At 37.4% G+C, this 12,489-nt stretch overlaps 1 protein-coding gene across 1 annotated transcript in view; it reads left to right on the top strand.

Annotated features, from left to right (window-relative positions):
- The window catches only part of LOC121415716, a 31,881-nt gene that overhangs the window by 865 nt on the left and 18,527 nt on the right, over positions 1-12,489 (top strand). The window lies entirely within an intron of this gene.

Raw genomic sequence — 12,489 nt, 5'->3', positions numbered from 1 at the left:
TTGTCCATAAATGAAGCTATGATCTTGAGAAATTGTTAGGAAAATAAAATTTTATGCAGTTTAAAAAGTATTCATTCCTAAGTTTTCGAATGTGCTCGCTCAACCATGAAACTGTTAAAAGTTCGGAAAGTGTGTGGTGATAGAAATGATGGATGACAAAATAGCAGCAATTAAAGTCACATTTGAAACCGAATATTTCCCCAATATTCACTTCATTACCCTTTAAAATGAGTCTGTGACATTGAAAATACCAATTTTCCCACTATGATGCATGCTCAATCATCCAAAAAAAAAACAAATTTATTTCATGTTTGCACAGAATTCTGCCCATAGGTTCATAAACATTACTGCCAAATGACATTGCTAAATACAGCCTTAAAAAAGGTTCCACCTTATTGAATAAAAAGGGGCTACTTATATGCACCCATAATGTAAACAATGTCTATATGATAGAGGAAGTCAAAATTTTAACAAATGTGAAATGAGGGTTTGTTTCATGGACGGTTTTTGTTACTTCTGCCAACAGTTATTTTATGAAACTTCGCACATGGCTTCAGAGTAACACTATCCAAAAGGCGCGCACACCAAAATAACCATTCGATATGGTACAGAGTGGGGCCAAGGCCTTGAACTTTCTTCTCATTTGCATAATTTTCGAATATTGTGTGCTCACTGATTACATCAAACCAAATCAACTATGCAAAGAGGTTTGTGACAGATATCCATAGTTACAAATTGCATTTTTTCCAATAACGTAAAAAAGAGTTAATCACATTCCACATGTTCATTCAAGCGTGAATGTTTAATTAAACGCCTTTGAGTCATTGGAGCATATTAATTTGTCATGATGATGAACATTACGAAAGAGTTGAGAAAAGATCATTTTCAGTTACCAAAATGAAACAATACTTTTTTGTGTGTGTGTTGATGATGACCATACTTTATTGCCTACCATATCAAGACAACAACCAAAGAGTTTGTGTGTGTATCAAGATCTTGACCGATCCATTTATTTATTTATTTATTTGTTTGTTTCTGCATGTCATGATAATTTACATAGTGTAACCATCACAAAATTGATTACATTGAATTTTACATAATAATAATGTATAATTATGATGATTAACATAACATTAACATAACTGATTATAACAAGGTTGCAGACATGCAGTGGTATGACAAAATAAGCAGATGCCATGAAGCAATCCAGTAAAGAAATATTTGTGGGATATGTATTGATGTGTCTCCAGAAGATATCAGAGAGTCTGTGATTTGAGAGTAGGATCTATTCCGTAGCCATGGCAACCGATTCTTCTTGTATGCTTGCCCTTGGCCTTGTCTGAGGCGAGTTGGCGAGACTTGGCCTTACGGTCCAGGATGAGCTAACGGTCCTTGTTATTATTATTATTATTATTATTATTATTATTATTTGTTTGGCGTCACCTGTGCCTGGGAGGCGAAAAGCGAACTGAATCACTATGACCCGCAGGTCTCTCCTCCCGATATAACTGATTGTCCATCTTCAGTTTGGTGATAACAACCTAGCTGGGGTGGATTCCTACATAGACCTGGGGGGTGTTTCATCAATATTTTTGTCCGACAAATTGTCAGATCTAAAAATCTTTTCTTGATTTTGATTGGCTGAGAGGCAGTGTTACTATAGTAACTGTCGGATAAAATGGGACTTGTCGGATAAAATGGGACAAGGACTTTCATGAAACGCTCCCCTTGGGCACCGTTAGCCTTGCACTCAGTATATAATGCATAGTGGGTATGTGCCGCGGAGGGGACCCCCATCAAATTTCCGCTCCAAGGCATAGCATTTTGTTCTTATCGAGAAAAAAGAAGAAAGAAATCCGCTCCAAAGCTCCGCATATGTTTCGTTACGTCGTTCCGGTCGCATCGATCTGCTGCAATTTTGGTGAAAAGCGGCCGCCGAGCGCTGTCCGACCATCGTCTCTGCGCGAGCGCACCCGGCGGAGGCCGCGCTAATAGCTGCTTCGTGCACGCATTCCCGTTCCATAGGGGTGCATACGCTCCGTTCCAAGGACCCCCGTTTTCACAAAATTGTAGTTCAGAAGCCCGTTCCGAGGACCCTCCTTTTTACATAAAGCCCGCTCCAAAGCCCCCGTTTTGTCTCGCCCGCGGCACACCCCTACCACTTTTTTGGTCGAGTGCCCCCCCCCCCGGGATTCTCTCAATGTAAATCACAAACTTCTTCCTGTAAACCTGTACAACCTTGCCAATCTGCTGGCCCTTGTAGTGTCCACGAGTTACCTGGACTTCATCGTCCTTGCGGATGGGGATGCTGCGTACATTGTACTTCTGCCTCAGATCCTTGGAGAGAGGTGAGCTCATCAGCTTTCTCCTCACATGGGACGGGGCGTTGAAGTGACGCTTACGGCTCTTCCTCCTTGAGGATGAAACTAATGGATTGCGCTTCATGGTGCTTACAAGGAGTTTTCAGGCCACCGTAAAAAAAAAGCAATGAAACAATACTTGCCTATGATATTTGAAAATCTTTTTTTTTTAAATAAATGTTTATTGAACCGTGAAACGATGAATACTGTTGACGATACTCTTCCCAAAAATAACTGTCATCATATTCGATCATTTTTATTGATAAACATGTGTAAAAATCCAATAATTATAGCAAATTTGGACTTGTGATTATTCAACCGTGAAATTTAGCCAAAAAAGTTGTATTGACTTTTACAAAGTACCTTTCACAAGCCTTCTGACTTTTTTTCATAATGAGAATGTGGAATTAGTTCCAATAAAATGGAATCAAAGTCATGATATTTGGCTTAGTGTGACTTTTGAAAAGTAAAATTTTTGCCTTCTGATGGTGCTCACTGAAGCATATAATGCGTCCATAACATTTACCCAGAGGGTAGCTTATAAAATTACCTACACGCTCATGTAAAAATATATCAAAAACTCGCATTGGTTCGGAAATTATTGATGTTTGTTTAAGAGGGGACTTACTTTTTTGTTGTGTACATATTCATCATATCATAGTCTATAAGCCTAATGCTACACTAATTTCAAACACACCGATGGTTTGGTATTGAAAATTTGACGGAAAATGTGATAGCAATTGTGCAGTAGCGTAAAATAAGCCCCCCCCCCCACAAAAATATGAATCAAATGAAATAACATAAATATATATTTATATTTAGGGGCAGCCCTGCCAAACACGGCGCGTGAGCATAATTTCTACAAAGCGCTTTTTAAAAACCTATTCAATACAAAAATAAAGTTTTGTAAAAGAAAATCGACCTCACATTCAGAAAATAAAGTCATACCTCACCCATTTACCTTTCATTTTCTTGTTTATTGTTTTCCTCCTTTTTGTGGCCGTGGAAATGTTTTGGGATCCATGGCCCCCAAGCGGCAAGCCCCCATCCAATATGCGCCAGTGCGTTTGCATGCGGTTCTGAATCGGATTCGCTTGTGTGGTCGTGCCTGGTAGCAGTGGCATTATGAGCAACAACCCACCCCCCCCCAAAAAAAATGGATATACATTGTTTATCTTATAAGAATGTACCCGTTCAGATGATATCATTGTAATTAGATATTTGTGTTATTCATGGAATGACTGATAATTGTTTAAAATGTCAATTGTAACTAGTTTCATATATCCTCTTATCTCCGTCTACTCTTCTTTTCTGACATCCGTACTCTCCGTTTTTCATGTTTTTCACTGCCTGTTCCAATCATGTCTTACTGTTCTTCTGTTTATTTTGCTACATATACAGTTGTTCTAAAAAGTTAGCATGGTTAGTGAACCACACCACAAAATATATTCCTCAATGCTGGGAGTTGAATGTAGACAACAACACTATGATCGGCAAGCCCAGAGAAACAAACTTTCTCACGATATCTAAAACATGATATATGTATATATATATACACATACATATTTCGATGAATTTTTTAGCATTATGCTTGTTTGATATTTCTTTTGATCAACGTTTTTCTGTGGACTTGACCTTTAACGTGTGCACGCGCAGCCCGCGTCCAAAACTGAAAAACCACCCCTTTTAAACGCGTTTTTTTTTTTTTTGTTTTTTTTGGATAGTGGTACGGGGGGGGGGGGGGCACGCATGGGTACAGCAATATATTTGACTGCCTCCCCCCGGGCATTTACTCAGAACAAGTTTGGCTGGAAACCTGCGTGTTCTTGCCCATGTTTTTATCATTTCATTTTCTATATTCTTTATTTTATTTCATTTTTTATAGGAAAATAGCTTGCTCTAGAAGCTCTAGTCTTCAGCTGTCAATTTGATAGTGACTCGTGGAAAAGTTTCCTCAGAAAAAAAAATGAATAAAAATCAGGATAATGAGCAAGAAAATGAGTGAATGCTCCGGTGAACAAAATAGACCAGTTCGTAGTTACTTCATGGGCAATTTTGGTCAAATGACCTTTAATAATAATAATAATACATATAATTTATATAGCGTCTTTTCCATTTTGATTAAATGCTCAAGGCGCTTAAGAGAGTAAGACATAAAAGTAAAGAGAACTAAGAGAAGTACAAAAAGAGGGCAAATTTAAAAATGAGGAAAAATTACTGTCTTCAAACCTAGTACCTGCTGGTGAACAAAAGCGATTTTAGGTTGCCCTTAAAGGATGTTGCAGAGTTTGAGTTCTTCAGCTCCTGTGGTAGTGAATTCCACAGGGCTGGTCCGGCATGAGCAAAGGCTCGATCGCCCCAGGATTTTTTAGATAGTGGGATATGCAAGAGACTAGTAGATTGGGATGATCGCAGTGTGCGTGCAGGTAGATAGTGGTGTATAAGAGATTTGTTGTAATCGGGTGCGGATCCATTGATGATATGATGGACCAAAAGTAGAATTTTGAAAACTATGCGATCCTTTATGGGCAACCAATGGAGGTCTTTAAGAACAGGAGTGATGTGATCGCGTTTATTTGACAGAGAAACGATGCGAGCTGCTGAATTCTGAAGTTTTTGAAGTCGGGTAATTTTGGAGTTAGGTATATTAAGGAGAAGACTATTACCGAAGACAGATCTAATAGGACCATTGCTGTAGTAGATCCAGAGTCCATTTTCTGCAATATCATTTCATTTCTTTCATCATGATAGGCAGATTCAAAGCAAAATATTACGTAAGCTTGCCTTACATAGCAGGATGAAGAAATTGAATAGACAAGGTGACTAGAATAGCACACCAATGAACACTTAATGAAGGTATTTTGTTGCATTCCTACTTTGAATGCATATCTTAGCATGTTGCACAATGTACTTGACAAACTGTGAAATACCAGTCGTTCGTGGAAGCATTGTTGTTTTAAATTTGTGGATGTAAATGAAAACATTTCAAAAGAATATATGAATAATCAAGACATCAAAGTGCTTATCTCATTAGATTTTAAAGCACCATGTCACTTTAGTACAAATGACCTTCTTCTGATCATGCGTAGAATCTTTTGATCATGCGCATTAAGGAACTACGAACTGGCTTAATTTTACTTTGTATAGTTAGCTGCAATGATTGCGGTCTGATGAGAACGGAAGCAACCTTTAATAAAGACAAGGAAATTATACATTCCATAAGTCAAACGAATGGAAATGAAATAAAAGAGTTGAATTGAATTGAAATTGAAACGTTTATCATAATTACTAAAGAAGGCCTATCTATTATCTATGGACATGATAATATGAAATAACTGAATATTTCACATTCAAGAAATCAAATATCCGCATGATTAGTTTATCAATATGTATTTATTTTCTTTGTTGTATGTTTATGGAATTTGAACATTGTCGTGATATAGGATCAGCATCAGTGCATGTGCTTAGACCTTCAGCATGCCTAATGCACATTGCAAGCATACATTGTATACAGATGGGTGTGGATGTGCGTGTGTCATTGTTTATTCCTGAATAAAAATTATAAATTTTGGTAGAAACGATTATCAACTCATTTAATAACTGAAGCTTAATATTTGCCTGCCATTGTTAAGCAGTTGTCGGAAGATCTCGTAACAAAAAATGTACACAACAAATGGCAGAAAATACAAAGAAATACATAATAAATTCGAAGAACAATAAAATACATAAGCACTGACTGTAAGAGGCATTATATTTCAAAGGCAGTATAATGATGCGAATGCTATATATTATACCAAAAATAGCATAATTTTGAGCATAAGTTACCAAATCATAGCAAAACATTGCAAAATGCGCATAAATTAATCAACCACAAATAGAACAACCAATTTTTCTGCATGGTTCATGTAAGATTTTGCATTTTCCATGTCTGTGAAAACAAATGTTAAATGGTCAATTTAGCAGCCATTTTGTTAATGCAAATTAGAGGGTCAAAACTACGGAAATCGTCTTGGGGACAGGTCTCATAACAGCACACTGCAAAAACTCCGGTGTTGATTTAACACCAGCTCTGAATCTATATGTCCACACAAGAGAAGTATTGAAATAACACCAGTTTGGAATCAAACCGATGCTGTTTTAAAACTAATTGGTGTTGTTAAAACACCTATCTGGTGTTAGACTATAATACCAAAACCGGTGTTGTTTAACACATCTCCATGGAGCGTTGTGACCCAGTGGATTAGTCTCCGGACTCTGAAACAGAGGGTCGTGGGTTCGAATCCCAGCCATGGCGTAATTTCCTTCAGCAAGAAATTGATCCACAGCTGCACTGCTAAAGCCAGGGTAATTATGCTGCATATACTGTAGAGCGCTTAGAGACTTCTGACAAAGTATAAGTATTAAGCGCTATATAAGCAAATATAATTATTATTATTATTATCTCTGGTGTGGACAGTGCGTATAAAAAAAATGTACACTTAGAAAAAATCCTGTAAAATTAAATATTTGTAATATCTAGAAGTTTTTTTCTCAACATTTTAACATTGGTGCAGATCCATTTAAGCAATTGACGGTATAACTGTTGAGAAATATTTCCGCATAAATTTAATGAGCACCACTAACTTGAGTTAGAAAAGTTAGTGAAAAATGATTTGCTCAGAACGTTGAAATATTTATGCGAATAAAAGTAGATCTTAATCGTGAAGAACATGTGGAATTTAGCTATATAGTAAAATTGATTTGATGATATCTTTTACCTTTCACTTGTTTCCTTGCTCAAAACACTTCGAAAAACCGCATTCAATCGATGAAACATGCATTTAATGACGTTTAAGGGGTATAAAGAGAATATACAACAAAATAATAATTAATAGGAAATTAATAAGTACGTAGACATTTTTAATAATTTCAGAAATGTTTACAGACACATTTGCAAGTCAACACATCAAATACATAACACCAATATACTATAAAAATCACACTACAATGCGGATCCCAATAAAGTTTATAGTTAGAAAAAAAAATCCTGTAAAATTATACATTTTGTAATATCCTGAAGATTTTTCCACATTTTATCATTGGTACAGATCCATTTACGCAAATGAATATATAACAGTCGAAAAATATTTGTGCTTGAGTGAGCACCACTTTCAGTGTACTTTTAATTTAAAAGTGATATATTGAAAAAAATGATTTGCGCAGAACTTTGAAATAGTAATTCGAATAAAGGTAGACCTTAATCATGAATAACACGTAGAATTTAGCTAGTAAAATTGATTTGAAGATATCTTTTACCTTTTTTAACTTGTTTCCTTGCCCAAGCCACTTCGAGGAGTGCATTGCATCCCATCCCACTCCCCCACACACCGAGGCCATCGTGACGATATTTGCTTTACACTGAGCAGTTATTTACATTAAATGGCTTCATTTTCATTTTGTTAATCATTGTCAAGCTTGGGAAAAGTATGGAGAAACAAGTATTAAATGAAAAATGAAATGTAAACCCACTTTAAATGATACAGACTTATAGTGAAAAAGTGCTGGAGATGTTTTAACATACTGAGTTTTTTACAGATTCAGTTATGTCCTCGGACCCAGTTGGCACAAAAAAGGGTAAAGGTTGTGCATATTAAGTGTTGAAATTTCAACTTTGGTGGCAAAATTGTTTTAAAAAATACTTGAATGTATCAGTTTTATTTCAATTGACTAAAAGTGCTAGGAAAACGGATGAGAAATGTTTCGCACGGTAAGTTTGATTTCGCCCTTTCCCTTTACACAGCGTGAAAACGAGCATTTCTGCGCAAACAGATTTCTGCGAGCTTTACAAAAATGGACAGTGCTCACTCAAGTGTAACATTCTGTCAAAACGTTTACTTTCATTAGATAGATGAGACCCAAACCCAAGATATGTGAAATGTTATATGATCATATGTGGGATATGTCAAATTACCCACATATTGTATATTCTTTAATTCCCAGGTCTTTTTCAAAGTGGAAACTTTTTTTGATAGCACTATATAGATTCCGGGCCCGGGGGGGGGGGGCACTTCCATTCACGAGTGGATACCATGCGCGACCATGGGGTCTCGAAAAGCACCCTAAACACGTAATTTCCATATTCTGAAAATGCACCCCTTAACAAGTATTGGCGTGTGAAGCCCTACCCTTAACAAGTAGGCCTATGGGAAACGACGAGACTCTTGGCAAATATTCCCTGAAATGAACCCCCTACAAGTACAGGAATGTTTTATTGTTATGGGTCCTTCGGTCGTCGGCTTTGCCTTATTTGGTTTAGCACGACCCCACCTTCTACACCTCGCGCAAATCGGACTCTAAACACGAAGTGTTGGGGCAAAAAGGACATCCTTTACAAAACATTTTAATTTTGTTTTATCATCCCCGCAAATTTGACCCTTAACACGTAATTTTCCTAGCGAAATCCTTTTTTCATTATTTTTGTGTTTTTGACACCCTTATCACGTTACGTACGTAACGTGCCCTATCGTGAAAAAGACATCCTTTTTACGTGTTTTTTTGGTCGCGCATGGTATCCACTCGTCAATGTAAGTGGCCCCCCGGGATTCCGGGCTAGTGTTAAATCAACACCGGAGTTTTTGCAATGTGAGCAATAAAACTGTTCCCCACTTTTACCCCAAAACGTCTCTACGATGCACATTTTCCCTACATATCTCTTGTCTATTATATACAGCAAAGAAACAGATTCCCACATAATATATTTCCCCTCCCCATCGCCTCCCGCCACCCACCTTATATTCTGGAGCAACCCACACAGTCAAGCAATCCGAATTAAACTCACCAAACATGAAATCGACCGTACCTGCTGCATGGGCAAACCCTTCAGTCGAGTTAAGGGTCTGAATGTGCAGCCTACTCATGCCTTCTGTGCTGAAGGCACTCGCTCTCTAGCAAGTTTTGTATGTGGAGACACACTCGTTGATCAAAGTTTCAATCCGGGTCTGTACCTGCAGCTTACCCGCAAAGTTGCCCGAGAGAATCTTCTGAAGAAAAAAGGAAACCCCAAATATGAACGAATCCTATATTGGTCATTACGGTCCCGACATACCCAACTTTCGCAAAATCATCAAGCACCTATAGGTAGAGTTCATAAACTCTACAACAATCACAAGATCTAAAAAAAAACTTCCCAGACCCGGCCCACCCCTGTAGTTGACATGTCACGTGAACGCACACTCCGTCACATGCTATAGTCTTTTCCGGGGACCCCAAACAAAAAGAACAACATGAAAATACGGAACAATCCAGCTTCGATTAATGTCCTTCGAAGAGATACTCCACACACAGACTTGTCAGAGAGGGAAGGAAGTTCCTAAATGCAATTACGGGCGAAGATTTCCCAATAACCCGAATCCAATCCATATAAAAACTTGTTTTTAGACGAAAGAGAATAATCAGACAAGTTGATAGGTGAAAGATTGAAAAATATCGGACAAACAATAAGAAAGTGCTGTTATGAATTTAAGAAGTTGTAAAAATTGGTTATCATTTATATACCCATTTTGGAGACTTCAAATAGGCTGAACATATTATAGGCAAGGTCATAGAGATGTATAATTATACTAATAAGGACCATTCTTCCATGTATACATAAAATGGCTAAAATGTCATATTATTCAAAAGTTTTTAATAATAAATTTCTTTCGTGAGGACATAAAGCAATATACTACCTTGGTATATTGCTGCCCCATGCAGTGGAATAGGTACTTAAGAGAAAACCACAAATCCCTGTTAATTAATTACATGGCCTATGGAAATTCAAGTTGCCCTTGCATGCGGATGCCTCTTGTCATAATTTACTTACCAAGTTGCCAATATGAAATCAACAAAGTATTAGGATGTCAATTTTAAAGCAGCCATATATATATATCTTATTGCTTGTCCGATTTCTTTCAAACCATTCTGTTTTATTTATTTTTCTCTTTTTCAACACAATATTTTATGACCAAGGCTGGACTCCCCTTCAAACTCGGGGAAAAACATACCCTAAGAACACGTTTGGCTAATTTGGAGAAAAAAACATACCCTAAATACGTTTGACCCCGCGATTGACCATTGACCAGTCTTTTAACACCACCCCTTTTCGTGAAATTGGTGTTGGCCCGCGTCCAAAACTGAAAAAGCGGGGGGGGGGGGGGTTTATCACACATGACTTGTCTGTACAATACCTACATGTATTTAACACTCCGGGGGTATTTTTTTACCCTATAAGCCTATAACGTTTAGCCCATAATTTTTAAGAACCAAAGCCATAATTTTTCAAAATCAGAACAAATTATAATGGATCATTTTACAGGACAAGTCCACTCCAACGGATTTGAATAAAAAGAGAAAAATCCAACAAGCATAACGCTGAAAATTTGATCACAATCGGATGTGAAATAAGAAAGAAAAAAAAATTGAAATATTGTATAATTCAAACAATAAAAAAAAGTGAGTCGGAGGGACGTCATCGATTCTCTCATTAATTTGCACGTGACTATAAATATTTGATCAAAATCGGATGTGATTTTGTGAAAAATAAGCGAAACTTTGAAATGTCATAACTTTCTTATTTTACATCCGATTTTGATGAAATTTTCAGCATCTTGCTTGCCTGATTTTTCTATATTGATTCAAATCAACATTTTTTGTGGGGGTGGACTTGACCTTTAAGCTTCACCCCGACCCGGCCATAGCCCTTGACCCAATATCCCTCCGCTCAATCACATGCACGCATCACCACACATCTCCCCTCAGCATGCTCAGTGCACACAGGCCGCACAGACGATCGTACAGCTCACAGCTAGCCTCAGTCTCGCGTTTTAAATATTCCGTATATCGTGTATATTTTACTTTCTCTTTACTCCGTTTTTTTTATAAGCATGTTCTCCTCTTTTCTGTACCTCTTTTGTGTACGCGACCGACCCAAAACTGTACTACTCTTCTTTATAATGTTCCTCAGTAGTTAGTTCAGGCGCGGCTACTTCCTATCCAGGATTTCGTAGGGAGGGGGGCCCAAATTCGACCTGATTTTGGCGCCCCTGTGTAATTTTCGGGAAATTGGCGGCCCCTCCCTCCCCCAGGCAATCATAAGTGCCTTAAATGCATGTTAAATTATCTTATTTCATAGGCACATGAATCAGGGGCGGATCCAGCCTTCTGAATTTTTTTTCAGCCATATTCTCCGATCGGCCGCTCGAAGATGTTTTTTTTTTCGTTTGTTTCTTTGAAGGGGGTAGTCCTATAAGTCACTTCTTAGCTTTATTCTTTAAATCAACATAAATGTATACTATCATTATCCTTATTTTATAATGCCTGCGCGAAGCGCGAGCAATTTTTTTTTTGAAATTGTAGTTATTTTTTCTTAAAATTTGAACATTCTGAAAAAAGATGTGCCTGCAATAATTACTGCGAACGCGAAGCGCGAGTAGAAATTTTTGATAAACGTTTTGAACTGATCGGAAAGCTAGGCCTAACAGTCCTGTTAAAGATTGCATACAGTTAGCCATGAAGACGTTATATATTTCAACAATGAAATAATGCGAGCGCGAAGCGCGAGCTGAAAAATTTTGACATTTCTACATAAAGAATGGAAAACTTTAATCAGTTTTTGTAATCATGAACAGGATAGCTATACAGTATAACTAAACAATTTTATGCGAGCGCAAAAATTCTAGATTTAGACCTAGAACGGGACACTCTATTCATGTTTCGTAAATCATGAAAAAGAGGGGATCTTCCCACATTAATAATGCGAGCGCAAAACGCGAACAGAAAATGTTTGTATACGTTTTAACTGATCGAAAAGTGCCTTTTATGGACTGCTTGCATTTAGCCATGAAGGCATGACATATTTCATCAATCAAATAATGCGAGCGCGAAGCGCGAGCTGAAAATTTTTGACATTTCTACATAAAGAATGGAAAAATTTAATCAGTTTTTGTAATCATGAACAAGTAAGCTATATAACTAAACGATTGATGCGAGCGCGAAGTGCGATTGGAAAAATTCTAGTTTTAAACCTAGAACGGGACGCTCTATTCGTGTTTCCTAAATCATGAAAAAGAGGGGATCTTCCTACATTAATAATGCGAGCGCAAAGCGCGAGCAG

The sequence above is a fragment of the Lytechinus variegatus genome, chromosome 5 (genome assembly GCF_018143015.1).
Source record: "Lytechinus variegatus isolate NC3 chromosome 5, Lvar_3.0, whole genome shotgun sequence".
In the NCBI taxonomy this organism is placed as follows: Eukaryota; Metazoa; Echinodermata; class Echinoidea; order Temnopleuroida; family Toxopneustidae; genus Lytechinus; species Lytechinus variegatus.
This window is presented reverse-complemented; position numbering and strand designations above follow the sequence as displayed.